Genomic DNA, 14495 nt, shown 5'->3' on the forward strand with positions numbered 1-14495 from the left:
CCCCCAGAGTAGTCAGCCCCAGCCATAGCCAGCCTACCAGAGGCATGACACGGATGGGCACGCGCCGCACCCCGAGGGTCCCCTTGGGCTCTGTGGCCCCCCCATTGGGCACCTCAGAGACGGCCACCCAGACGGAGCAAATGGTTCCGGGCTCCACGCAGACGGAGCCCCTGGCTCTTGGCTGCGGGGGCTGCCTGTCCCTTTTTCAGGCTCTGGGGCCCGGGAGCATGGCCACCTCCCCTTGCGGGGTCTGCTCCCTACAGGGGTCTCTGGCGCACCAGCTGGAGGAGCTCCAGGCCACAGTCCAGAGACTGTGTGCCATCAGGGACTGCGAGCAGGAGATAGACTGCTACTGCCAGGCCCTTCTCCCCCGGGAGCCACAGGGGAGAGCACCGTCTCCCTCCAGGAGAAAGGAGGACTCTGGGACCTCCTGCTCTGCCCAGTCAGGGGCATGGACCAAGGTGGTCAAGGGCCCCAAGGCCCACCGCACCAAGGCCCCTCCCTCCCCGGAGCTTAGCATCAGGTTCGCACCTCTTGCAGCCCCAGCAGAGCCTGCTGAGTTGCCAGCTCCCGCAGGCAACCCAGGCTCAACCACAGCTACTGGCCCTGCTCTCCCCAAGACAAAACAAAAGGTGTTTGTTGTGGGAGACTCCATCCTGCGGGGCACTGAGGGGGCAATCTGCCGCCCCGACCCCTTAGCACGGGAAGTCTGCTGCTTCCCGGAGGCCCGCATCCAAGACATTGCGGAGAGAATCCCACAGCTCATCTGGCCCACAGACCACTATCCCATGCTCCTTATTCACGTGCGCACCAATGACACGGCTCAGAGCACCCCCAGCCAGGTCGTGAGGCACTACAGGGAGTTGGGAGCGGGGCTTAGGGGTCTGGGAGCTCAGGTGGTGTTTTTGTCGATCCTCCCAGTCTCAGGCTATGGGCTGAGGAGGGAGAGGAGGATCCACGCAGTGAACCAAAGACTGTGGAGCTGGTGTCATCGGGAAGGCTTTGGCTTCCATGACCACAGCCTGGTCTTTGGTGAGAGAGGCAGCGAGCTGCTGGGAAGAGATGGCCTCCACCTCTCCCCCCTGGGGAGGAGGCTCTTCTCAGCCAGGCTGGCTGACCTGCTCCACCGGGCTTTAAACTAAGCCCACTGGGGGATGGGGGGACTACTGCCACTGCTGGCCTGCTGAGCAACCCTTGCAAAGCCAGCAGACCAAGGCACTTAAGGGAGCCCACCCCTGCCCCAGCCCTGGCACAATCTGTGGGCAAGGCAAGAGCCCCCAAGGGGACACTTGCCTGCCAGTACACTAATGCCAGGAGCCTGGCTAACAAGCAGGAGGAACTTGTCCTCCTGCTCAGTGCAAAGAATTATGACGTCATTGGGATAACGGAGACCTGGTGGGACTCCACCCATGACCGGACCACGGGTATAGAGGGCTTGCTCCAGGACCTTGGTTGTCATGGGTGACTTCAATTACCTGGACATCTTGGAAGATCACTCAGCAAAATCTGAGTGGTCGCAAAGCTTTCTCTCGTGCGTGGATGACCTCTACCTGACTCAAGAAGTCTATGGGCCAACGAGAGGCAAAGCGCTGCTCGACCTGGTACTGGCTATGGGGGACGACCTAATCGGCGACCTAGTGATCGATGGGAAGCTGGGTGACAGCGACCACGAACTGATCACCTTCATCATCCGCCGTAAAGCTGGCAAGTCAGTCAGCAACACAGAAGTCCTTGACTTCAGAAAAGCCAACTTTGACAAGCTCAAGAGGCTTGTCGGTCAGGCTCTTAGGGACCATGACCCCAGGGAGATGGGAGTTCAAGAAGAGTGGTTGCTTCTCAAGGAAGCGATCCTCAGTGCACAAGCCAAATCTATTCCAACACGGAGGAAAGGCAGCAAGAAGGCACAGCAGCCCTCCTGGCTCTCCAGGGACCTAGCGGACCTCCTACGGCTAAAAAGGAAAGCCTACAAAGGATGGAAGACGGGATTCACCTCCAAGGAGGAGGTGAGCACTGGGCTATTCTGTGCTGGTCTGGTCCTGCAGGGAGCAAACCAGGAGAGCCAAGGCTGCAACTGAACTCCAACTAGCTTCAAGCATCAAGGACAACAAAAAGTCCTTTTTCAGATATGTGGGGAGCCAAAGGAAAAGCAAGGGCAATGTTGGACCCCTGCTAAACCAGATGGGGCAACTGACAACTGACGCCCAGGAAAAAGCCAACCTATTAAATAGGTACTTTGCGTCAGTCTTTCATCAGTCCCATGGGACGCCCATGCCTGCTATGGGACAGGGAGATCCGGGTGATGGGGATCCCCTACCCTCCATTAATGCTGACCTCGTGAAGGAACACCTTGAGAAGCTGGATACCTTCAAGTCAGCTGGCCCTGACAATCTGCACCCCAGGACACTCAAGGAGCTGGCGAGCGTCATAGCCCAGCCCCTGGCACAGATCTTTGAAAACTCCTGGCGCTCTGGTGTAGTGCCCGAAGACTGGAAGAAGGCCAGTGTGGTGCCAATCTTCAAGAAAGGGAGGAGAGTGGATCCGGCTAACTACAGGCCCATCAGCCTGACTTCTATCCTGGGGAAGATCTCTGAAAAGTTTATTAAGGAGGCCATCCTCGAGGGACTGGCCCAGGCTAACATCCTAAGGGATAGCCAGCACGGGTTTGTTGCAGGTAGGTCTTGTTTGACCAATCTCATTTCCTTCTATGACCAGGTGACCTATCACCTGGATGAGGGAGAAGAGATTGATGTCATATATCTTGACTTCAAAAAAGCTTTTGATCTGGTATCCCATGATCACCTCTTGGCCAAACTGGCCAGTTGTGGCCTTGGCTCCACCACGATTCGCTGGCTGGGAAATTGGCTCCGTGGTCAGACCCAGAGGCAGTCACTCATTGTGGTGCACTGTGACCAGTGGGGTCCCTCAAGGCTCTGTCTTGGGACCCATACTGTTCAACATCTTCATTAATGATGTAGACATTTGAGTCAGGAGTGGACTGCCCAAGTTCGCCGATGACACCAAACTTTGGGGCAAAGCATCCACTCCAGAAGATAGGCGCGTGATCCAGGCTGACCTGGACAAGCTCAGCAAATGGGCGGATGAGAACCTGATGGTGTTTAACACCGAAAAATGCAAGGTTCTTCACCTTGGGAGGAAAAACCTGCAGCATCTTTATAGGCTCGGCAGTGCTACGTTGGATAGCACTACAAAAGAAAGACTTGGGGGTCATCATTGACCGCAAGATGAACATGAGCCTGCAATGCGATGCTGGGGCTAGTAAAGCGACCAAAACGCTGGCTTGCATCCATAGATGCTTCTCGAGCAAATCCCAGGACGTCATTCTTCCCTTGTACTCGGCTTTGGTGAGGCCGCAGCTGGAGTACTGCATCCAGTTTTGGGCTCCACAATTCAAAAAGTATGTGGAGAAGCTTGAGAGAGTCCAGAGGAGAGCCACGTGCATGATCAGAGGTCAGGAAAACAGATCTTACGATGACAGGCTGAGAGCCATGGGACTCTTTAGCCTGGAAAAGCGCAGGCTCAGGGGTGATCTGATGGCCACCTATAAGTTTATCAGGGGTGACCACCAGGATCTGGGGGAACGTCTGTTCACCAGAGCGCCCCAAGGGATGACGAGGTCGAACGGTCACAAACTCCTGCAAGACCGTTTCAGGCTGGACATAAGAGAGAATTTCTTTACTGTCCGAGCCCCCAAGATCTGGAACAGTCTGCCAGCGGAGGTGGTTCAAGCACCTACACTGAACACCTTCAAGAGTAAATTGGATGCTTATCTTGCTGGGATCCTATGACCCCAGCTGACTTCCTGCCCTTTGGGCAGGGGCCTGGACTCAATGATCTCCCTAGGTCCCTTCCAGCCCTGATGTCTATGAAATCTATGAAAAAGCGCATGGGGGTATGTGCCCCTGGATCTGCATGGGGCAGGTCAGGCTGACACTGAGGGCTGGGGCCAGGGCTGTGTCAGGCCCTTCCCAGCAGGGCGGGCTAGGCTGCACTCAGGGCAGATGATGGTGGTGATGGGAGGTGGGGGGTTGGGTGGGCTACAGCAAATTTTGGGGTGGCTTCACCCCACTCCTCCATAACCCCCTCCCAGCACCGCCACTGCCTGCCCTGAGTACAGCCCAGCCCAGCCTACCCTACTGCACATGTATCAGGAGTGCACACCCCCATGCCTCCTGGGGTGCATGTAGCTGCAGGAGCCGTGCTCCCCTGGACAAGCTGCTCATGGCTCAGTCCCATGCCCCACCAACTGCACAGTGCCTTCCCCTCCCCTAGCCCTAGCCCCAGCCCACCCTTGCTGCAGCTGCCGGAAGCCCTTGGCTGGGCTGCCTTGTGGGCCCGACCACTGGCCTGCATTTGGGTGGGGCTAAGCCCCATTAGCCCACACCTTCCAGTGCCTATGGTTGGCAGACACCTCTTCCAGTCAGTCAGTCTTGATGTAGAAAAATCAAACATAGGATATGCTGGTACAACAAATCCTTTGGAAAGCAGTTTTGCCATTTCTTTGCTGAGATCTGCAGATGGAACCTAAGGTCCTGGGCTACAATGAAATGGTTACCCCCACATACCTCTTAAGCACCTGGAATGGTTCATTCAGCATTGCCTCAGGAAAATCCTTCACATTAGATGTGAAGACCATTCCGTCAATGCCAGCATCCTCTTTACAGTCAATGTAACCAGCACAGAGGCAAAGATCATGAAACATCAAGTCTGCTGAGCTAACCACTGTGTATGGATGGCTGACATCTCCTGAAACAATTCCTCTTCTCTCAACTTAGTCATGGTATGAGGACCTGCAGAGGACAGAGGAAGCTCTATAAGGACACCCTGAAAGCATACGTTAAGGGTGGCATAAACCCTACAGATTGGAAAGTGGTGGTTGGTAACAGGTCTCAATCGTGCTGCACCATACATCAAGTTACAGCCCACTTCAAAATGAACCATCTTACTCAGGAAACCAAGAAATAGTGGAGGAGGAAGGAAAGTAAACAACATTCTGGCCAACAGTTGTACCCCTCTTCCCCTGCCTCCCCCAGCCACTTGTCATATCTGTGGGAAAACTTGCAGAGCATGGATTCGACTCCTCAGCCACTTTAAAACTCACCAGTAATCCCCCCCACTGCTCCCCCTGGGCAGACTCTCTTCTACTGAGGGATAGCCAATATAAAGAGCCTTTGACCACCCAGTATTTTCTCCCTGTGAAGGCACTAATACTATGTAATCAAGGCTCTTCTTAAATCTTCTTTTTGAAGAGCTAAAACAGAATGAGCTCTTAAAATCTGTTAGTGCAAGATACTACCCCTGGAATCATTTGTGTGGTTCTTCTTTGCACTCTCTCCAATTTGTATATGTTTTTACAACTGCAGACATTAGAGTAGGATGCAGAATTCTGGTTTCTCTCACCAATCCTGCATGCAGAAGTTAAAACAATAAAAAATAAATCACCTTCCTATTCCTCCTCGCTATTTCCCTTTTTATGCACTCTCTCTTTCTTCTTTGTAAAGAGGGAGGAGACACGCTATACACATTGGCCTAAAACAACAAACTTTGTACCATTCAGATCTGGTGTTATGTGTTGGCAATCTAGGCCAGAGTGTCACAGTGCAGGGTCCTAGGAGCGGCTGTGATCTCCCCTAACGCCTCCTACTGTGCCAAGTTCACATTAAAGCACCCTTGTTCTCACCTGCCACGTCTTTGATGTTAAGTATTTATAAGGGAGGCTGCCTTTTGTCCCCTTGGACATGGTGCTCTGATGTATCCTGGCCCCTGTTCTGTATTGTTTGACTCGGTGCACCCCAGCCTTATGGGCTATGCGTGGCTCCAACCATCCCTGTACTACACCCCAAGCCTTGCAGATGTACCAGATGTTGTTTGGTCGATTTCCCTTTCCATGCCCCACTGGCCCACCCTGGGGCTTCTCGCAACTGCCCGCTCTGGGACTTCTCGCATTAGGGCTCAGGTGGCCTCAGCCTTACCTGGCCCCCTTCCAATCTTCTGCTCCCCTTCTCAGGGCTGGGGTCAGTGCACCCCCAAGTGCTGTGCTCTCTCTGGCACCAGGGTCCCCACACTACCGTGGAGCCCCTATGAGGCCTCCTCCAAACCCTAATTGCCTCACCCAGCCCTCCAGTTTTAACCAGTAAACAGAAACTCTAACCTCTTGGCTACAACATAAATTCAAACTATCCGGCTATAACCATATTCAAGTCCATGACAGGGTTTCTCCCCCTCTCACCCATAGCAACAGCTCGAGTATCCTGGCCTCTTCCTTCTCATTGCTCCAGCAGAGTTCCCACCCCTATGGCTGCTGGCAGGGAACTACCTACCTGGACTCAGCCTGGGTTTATATATAGGTCAGGCCCTGCTCCCTTTCGGTCAACTGACCAACTGCAGTTGGCCTCGTGTGGCAGGGCGAGATCTAGGGGTGCCGTGAACTCCCCTAGCGCCCCCTACCTACCGTGCCAAATCGGGTCTCAATGCACCCTCTTTATCTCGCCCGCCACGTCTTTGCTGGTAAATATTGTTAAAGGGAGGCTGCCTTCTTGCCCTCTTTGGCATGGGGCCTTGATGTATCAGGGCTCTGTCTAGTTGCCTGCCTGCACCTTTATGGGTGCCTCCTGGTTTCTCCCCACGGCTCTTATAGCCCGCACCGGGGCCCGTCTCCCCACGCGATTGCCCTCCCTGGGCTTGCCTTTATACAAATCACCCTCGCCAGGGCTTTTGCCCTCACAATACCACCCACTGGGCCTTGCCTTGCGCTCATGCCCGCAATCGGGGCTCAGGTGGCCGTAGCCGTGCCTGGCCCCCGGACTCCTTTCCAGATCCTACGCCCCACTGGGGCTTTGCTCAATAGGGCTCAGGCGGCCTCAGCCTTACCTGGCCCCCAGACCCTCTTTCCGGGTCCTACGCCCACTGGGCTCCTCCTGCTACTGCCCACACTGGGGCCGGGGTTGGGAGACCCCAAAACGCAGTGCCCTCCCCGATGCTAGAAACCTCCCCACTACCGGGGAGCTCCCATGAGGCCTCCTCCATCCCTACAGCCTCACCCGGTCCTCCGGTGTAACATTAACAACAAAACAGAAAACTACCACTCCCGTGGTCCAACACAAATTCCAAGCCGCCTGGCTAACCTTCAGATATATCCCTGCTAGGGTTTCCTCCACCCAGTATCCTAATGCAGACGCTGCTCAGGCCATCAGGCTTCTCTGCTATGTCTGCCCTGCTTGCTCCAGCTTCTTCGGCTGCCAAAGGGGAACTGACTCTGGTCTCAGCCTGGCTGTTTATATAGGCCAGGCCCTGCCCCCTTCTGGTCAGCTGACCAGACTGGTTGTCTCAGCAACCCACACCTGTGCTGCCGTGGTAAGTGGCAGCTGAGCCCATATTACTGTTATCGGTAGCAGGCACCTTAGTGCCCTGCTACACCTGGCAACCAGCACCTGTACCTCTTTATAGGAGCAGAGCACCAAGGTGCTCTGCGACACAGAGTTGTAGCCAGCGCTCTTTCAGTGGGATGAGGTTTTGGAACAACATGAGGCAGTCCCTGGCACTGTCTTTGGACAGAATAGACGTTGGAGAGTGGTACTACCAGTTCTGCAATATTAAGTGTTCCAATTCTTGAAGGCACAAACAGCCTTTTCTTCTACACTTTGGAGGCTGCAGATTTGTAAGTTACAAACCATAAATCCTTACGCCTGAAGTTGCCTGATCATATAGGATCATAGCATAGTAGGGCTAGAAGGTGCTTCAGGAGGTCATCTATTCCAACCCTCTGCTCCAGGCAAGATCACCCCCATCTAAACCATTCCAGACAAGTATTTCTCTAACCCTACTCCTAAAGTTTTCCAAGGATAGAGATTCCACGCATACTCCAATAACTTGTTCAAGTGCTTAATCACCTGCACGATGAGAAAGTTCTTCCTAATACTCAGCCTTAATTTTTCTTGTTGCAATTTAAGATTGTTACTTCTTGTCCTGTTTCCTGTGGCCACAGAGAATCTTTTATAAGAACCACCCTGCATTTATTTTAGGAATGATGGCAACCACAGGAATGAAAATCAAAGCCTATACATCCCTGTGGGTTCTCGCTCAAAAAAACAAAACTTTTTACTTCAGATTTATCTGGAGGGGTAATCTGCTCAGCTTTGCATTGCTTGGGTACCAGCAGCACATTAGCAGGGTGCCAGTGTGGGGTAATTTATCCTGCTCAATATTGTGCCCTTTAGACATATCTTTGGTGACTTGACAGGGAAATCTCCTTGTCTGCTGGGTTTGAAATCCTAAACTCCGCATCTTGAAAAAGGAGAACTGGCATCCTCTTTATGCAAAATTCATATCCCAACACACAGCCAACCCAAGCCTAGCCTATCTAGGGATATAGCATGTAAAGTTTTGACTGTTCTTTGAACAGGATGTTGTCCAAATGACAAACCTGTTCTGCCAAGTAGAAAATACAATGCATAAATAAATCTCAAAAGGTGGATGAGAATACTAATTAGAGCAAAAGCCTCTGATCTCAGCTCCCTGTAGCTTATTTCAAAAAGGCAAAGTGTCTATTTAGAGCAGAAAGAGTTTCACATGCAGAGCAACAGCAGTGAGAGAAACAGATTTTCTCTCCCTCTTCCTGTGTGTGGATCTATATGCCAGTTACAAAACCATCAGAGATCAACGCAAACTCTAGCAATGGAGGATACTGTATATATTTAAAACCCATTCTGGTGTCATCCATATTCTTAAACTAGCCAACATTTCCAACCAATATTGCTCTCCCAGGTGAGTGGAGTGGAGGTTGCCCATTCTTGATCCTGGAACTGGACAGCAGCTGGATTGGCCACTGCCTCACTGAGAGTAGTCAAGCAGGCTTTGGAGTTAATGGAACTACTTCAGCTTTTACCAGTTATGGATTTGGCTCAGGTTCCCTCCCCCTTCCTTCCACACACACTTCTTGTTTTATGCCACCATGCACAAGTAAGAACAACAGAACAGAAAAGATCTCACCTAAGCATGAGGAAGAGTCACAGCGTCTGGGCTGGAATTCAGAGTCTCTTGTTATTGACATGAATGCTGCTCAGGATTGTACCCCTGTGAGCATAAAGCTATCAGATATAAGCACCATGTCAAACTCCACGTCAGTGCTAGATAGCTGCCAGAAGAAAATATAGGTCAGCTTCTCATCCTCCAAAGTACACAGTGTATTTTTCCTAATTCCATTGTTCTAGAGATAAATGGTCATAGAAATACTACAGCTATATGAAAAATGTGACAAATATTTGGATAAGCCATTGTTAGCTTTTGGAATCCTGATAGTAAAATAAGGTTTGAATGTTGCCCAATCTGGAAGACTGTACACTTTCAGGTAAAGCATGAGAGCAATTACAGCCATAGATAATTATCATTTTACATGATAGCAAATATGTTCTTGAATATAGCCCCAGGCATGTGGGTTGGTTGTGCAATACCAGCAGTGCTCAACCTGTTTGTCCCTGTGGGCTGGATAGGTGGTGCAGGAACAAGCCACGAGCCAGATTCCATCAAATGGGGTTGGTCCACAAGCATAGGTGGAGAGAGAAAACATTTTTGGGGGAGGCTGAGCACTTGTGTGCCCCGCAGGTGAAAATCTGTGGGGGAAGGGCTGGGGGAGGGAGTGGGGCTGGGGCTGGAACCAGGCAGGGATTGGGAGGGAGCAGGACCAAGCCAAGCCAGGCTGCCCCCTCCCCCACACCCAGGGTCGCTGCCTGGCACCAGCACCACCCATGCCAACTAATCTATCGCCCCCAGCCTTGGGGGTATGTGACTCCATATCTGCACGGGACAGGGCATGCTGACACTGCAGGCTGGACCGGTGCTGCACCGGGCTCTTCTTGGTGGTGGGGGCTGGGCTGCGCTTGAGGGAGGTGGTAGCTGGGGGGGTAGACTACAGTTAATTTTGGAGTGGCTGCAGCCCCCTCCCCCATAACCTCCTTCCAGCGCTGCCACTGCCTGCCCCAAGAGCAGCCCAGCCCAGAGTGGCAGCCTGCCCTGCCCCACGCAGATCCAGGGGCACCCCCCCGTGTCTCCCAAGGTGCATGTAGCAGCAGGAGCTGTGCCTCCCTGAGCCATGCTCAGTCCTGTGCCCTTCTGGCTGTGCTGTGCCTGCCCTTCTCCTAGCTTCAGCCCTGGTCCCACTCCCCATCCTTGCTGCAGCTGCTGGAAGCCCTCAGCCAGGCTGCCTTGCAGCCCTGACTGGCCTGCATTTGAGGGGACTAAGCCCTGTTAGCCCCCACGTCCGTCACCTATGTCTACAAGCCTGATCCAGCAGAAGGCTGGCATATAGGGTCATACCATGTGCATGATCCGGTGCACCAGCCCATCTCCAAGTGCCAGATCAAACCAGGGAGTGACCCCACATGCCAGCCCCACCAACATGCTGACATGATCTAGCGTACAGAGTCATGTCATCTGGCCCTTGAGGCTCCTCACAGGTATGGAAAAATTTAGCAGTAGGGGAACAATTAACACTGCCACCATTCCCCCACCACCAAACTTCCAGACCTGTGGAGAACCCTCTGGTCTGGATGACTCTGCTCCATTGGTCAGACCTGACCCACAGGCCAGAGGTTGAGCACCACTGTGCTGCAGAATCAGCAGTTCCCTTCAGGGTTGAGTATTCCATAGCAGGAAATAGACCCACAAAGCAGCACAGATTTAGTCAGGGTGCAAGAGAACTAAGGTCTCATCCATGTCCAGCAACTATAACAAAATAATTTATGTTCATTGCAGCCAAGTCTTTTCTTCTCTACCACCAGGAATCCGACAGGTTAAATGCTGATTGTTTTTCTTCAGAAACAACATCATGTCAAAGGACATAATCTGGTTTAAACATACCTGGCTTATAGTGCACATCTCTATTGCTTTTTTTCTATTAAATACATCCCACCCCCCCCTCCACAGACTAGTATCTGGCTCACTGAGTGCACACACTCAGAAGTTACTGAAACTGTGTTGGGAATAACACGCTTTATTGCTGCTCAAAGACTGCTACTCAGAGGAAGTAATTACTGCTTAATCAGTAGTACTAGATTGATAAGACTTGCCGAATGGCACTCATCTGAGTCCCACATTTGTTTTAGAGTATTCTTTATTATCATTTCCCCTCCATCAGTTTAATAAGATTCCCCTCCACCTCCTGCATATAAATGTCAGATAGTTGGTTACCATAAGTGACGCTACATTTATTATTTCAAGTGAATATAAAATTGAATACAGTTGCTTTAATAGAAAGAAATTGCTGAATCAGAGAAAGTATCTCTGTCCATTTTGCAGCTTCTCCTGCAGTGAAAGCAGCAACTACCAATGTAAAGATTTAAATTTTTTTAGAAGTGGGGGGGAGGAGGATTCAGTCCCAGTGTTCAACTATCTGACATTTATATGCAGGAGGTGGAGGGGAATCTTATCCTCCTTGATTCTGAGAAGGTGAATGATCAGCACTTTATAAGAGGTCTCAGCCTGTACACACTAAAATCACTTAAAAAGCAGAAGAGATTTAAAAGAGAGAGAAAAAGGGAAAAAGCAGGAATTTGGACCGTTCTCTAATGTTTTGTTACATTTAGCCTCAAACTAACCAGGATTCACTTTTAGGAAATTCTGAGGTTAGTTTCCCATCACAAATATGGGTGGAAATTCCTATCACAAACAATAGCAGGCAGGTTCATACATTGTAAACTATTATTCAATCCCATGGAGTAAACAAGTAGGGATCAATTTTCCAGTGTCATGGTTGAACCTGTAGACCTGATCCACTTGGATTCAATTGAAATCTTCATAATGAATTCAATGGGATTTTAGCAAGATCTTAGTTAAAGGGAAAAGAAAACTCATATTGTTTTCCAGCAACTCAAAGGGTACCAAAACAAAGAAAAAAATGAATGAAAACTTACGGAAATATATAGGAATATACATATAAATGCTCTCCCGGGCACTGTTTTTCCTCTCTCCTTGTCTCCTTGATCCCAACCTCCACCATCATTTGGCTTGAATTATATGTATGTAGTCAACTGTGTGCTACTGGAGGCAGGAATTGTGTGTAAAAAAATTGTGCACATTTTTAGTGTTATTTATGCACAGTAATAAAACGTAAGCAAACAATAAAGTCAACGGTTTTAAATCTGTACTTTACCAAGAGGAAGTTTCAGCTCCTTTCTGCTATGCCATTAAAACAGCCCCAGTGTTCAAATTATTTGCAAAAGAAAAAACATTACTAGCCCTATTTCTGGAAGAAAAAATGTCATAGTCACATTGCTCTAACCTTATTCCTGTGTTCATTCTGACACTGCAGTCCTCCCCATGCCTATTTTTTCTGTAAGAGATGTTGGCTACCTAGTATTTCTCTTAATGAAGCATATGGTCTGTGCACATGAATTATGACATAAATATTAATAATTTACAGTGATTTCAACTAGAAAGACTTCAAAGCAGCTGCAGTTTGCATAATCTTGTAATATCATCTCATCCACCCTTAGTTGTGTTCCACTCATTCCAAGCCCCACTCCATGACCTGACTCATATCTTTATGAAGTGAAATCTGATTAGCTGCAGCAGAAGTTGTGAAGATATTCCAAGTGCTGCTCCTATCCCTGTTTTTCAAATGGTGCTTGCAAGTGATATTTTAAAATAGTGCTTGCAAGTGATATTTTAAAATAGCAGGAACATTTATTTATGTCTTTTAGAAAAGCCATGTTTTACAGATAGCTACTTTCTTCCTCCTCCCCCTGCCTCCTTATCTCCGGTTCATTGGAAACTGAAATAACGGTTAAGTATCCTCCTCCTCCCCCCTGCCTCCTTATCTCTGGTTCATTGGAAACTGAAATAACGGTTAAGTATCTTTTTTAGAAAATATCAAATGTTTATGATATGACCATAAGCATAACAGTTGAGCATGGGATTATTCAAGCACAGGACTACTCACTGGGAACTAATTCCACCTGTGACACAGATTCACCTCTAGGATTGTGGGCAAATCCCTCAAGTGAAACTTTTAAAAGTTTGAATTTAAAATTAAACGTAGACACTATGGGCGTGCCCACACATGCAAGCACGTGCACTTGCAGCAGCTCAAATAGAAGCAGTGCAAATTTGAGCTGGGGCTTTTTGCCTCAGCACACATGCTCAGACATGCACTTTGTTGTGAAGCAAATTGTGCCACTTGAGGCAAAATAACCCCACCTGGCTCCTCCCAGATCTGCAGCCAGGGGGAGCTGAACCTGGGGCCACCACTTGTGCTGTCCCCAGCAGTATAAAAAGCTGCCCTGGCAAGCAGCTCAGGTCTACTCACTCTCAGGAGCTTCTGGGGCTCAGCCACTTGGTACCTGGGGACACTTGGTATCCTTGTGCCAGCTGGACTGCTGCAGCAGCGTCCCAAATCCATTTTTAAACATATCCCAAAATCCATGTTTTTCACAATTAACACAATGACCATTCTACACACACACACACACACACACACACACACACATATATCTAGATAGAGAGAGACAGCAATCAGTTGGGCAATGCTTTATTGGTATGTTTAAATGTTAAAGCAGTGTGGAAGCCTACCAGTGTCTCTATCATCATGATAAAATAAATTCTAAATACCTATGTGTTGACGTGTACTTTTGGTTTTCTTTGCACATGATGGGTGTGTGATGGGGGGATGTGGTGTTTGCAGGAAGTGGGTGGGAAGGGGTGTGGGGGAAGGTGGGTGGTTGTGTGGGTATGTGTGGAGGGATGTTGGTTGGTATGTGGGTTGCTGTGTGGGGCAATTGCTGGGGGGACTGTGGGTGTGGGGAACCTTGTGGGAGGGCTGCTCAGGAGGGGTGGGTCCCCAGGCCCCCACAGGGTTCAGCCCCCCCCCCCCCACAGCACATGGAATGCCCCCCCCACAGGACCTCAGCTCCCTCCCGGAGGGCCACAGCCCCTATCCCCGACAGGGTCCCAGGCACCCTAGAGGACAACAGCTCACCTGCCCAGGGTCCCAGGCACCCTGGAGGGCCCCAGCCCACCTGCCCAAGGCCCACAACTTACCTTTAGCATCAGCAGCTGGAGTGGGGCACTCTGAGCCATGGCAGCAAGACCCAGCACAGCACATGGGGACTGCTGTGCCCTTGGTGGCAGTACCCGGTGCAGCGTGCGGTCCACATCTGCCAGGCCCAGCTGTCCTCAGGGCCCTTATACTGCCCAGCCGGGCCAGGCCAAGGGTGGTAGGACCCAGCACAGTGTGTGGGGACCATGTGCTGGGCCCAGCCACCCTTGGGGCCCCTGTGCTGCCTGGTCAGGCTGGGCCTAGAGCAACAGGACCGAGTGCAGTGTGTTGGGACCGCACACCATGACCAGATGGGTCCTGTCAGCCCTGGGGCTGCTCCTGCCCCTCAAGGGCCCCGAGGGCAGCAGGGCCCAGCTGGGCAGGGATTGGGGGCTCTGGGGGTCTAGCGGTGGGAGAAGCTGGGCAGGGAAAGGATTGGGGGGGCTGG

Source organism: Crocodylus siamensis, chromosome 4, assembly GCF_052110815.1.
Source record: "Crocodylus siamensis isolate JL-2025a chromosome 4, ASM5211081v1, whole genome shotgun sequence".
In the NCBI taxonomy this organism is placed as follows: domain Eukaryota; kingdom Metazoa; phylum Chordata; order Crocodylia; family Crocodylidae; genus Crocodylus; species Crocodylus siamensis.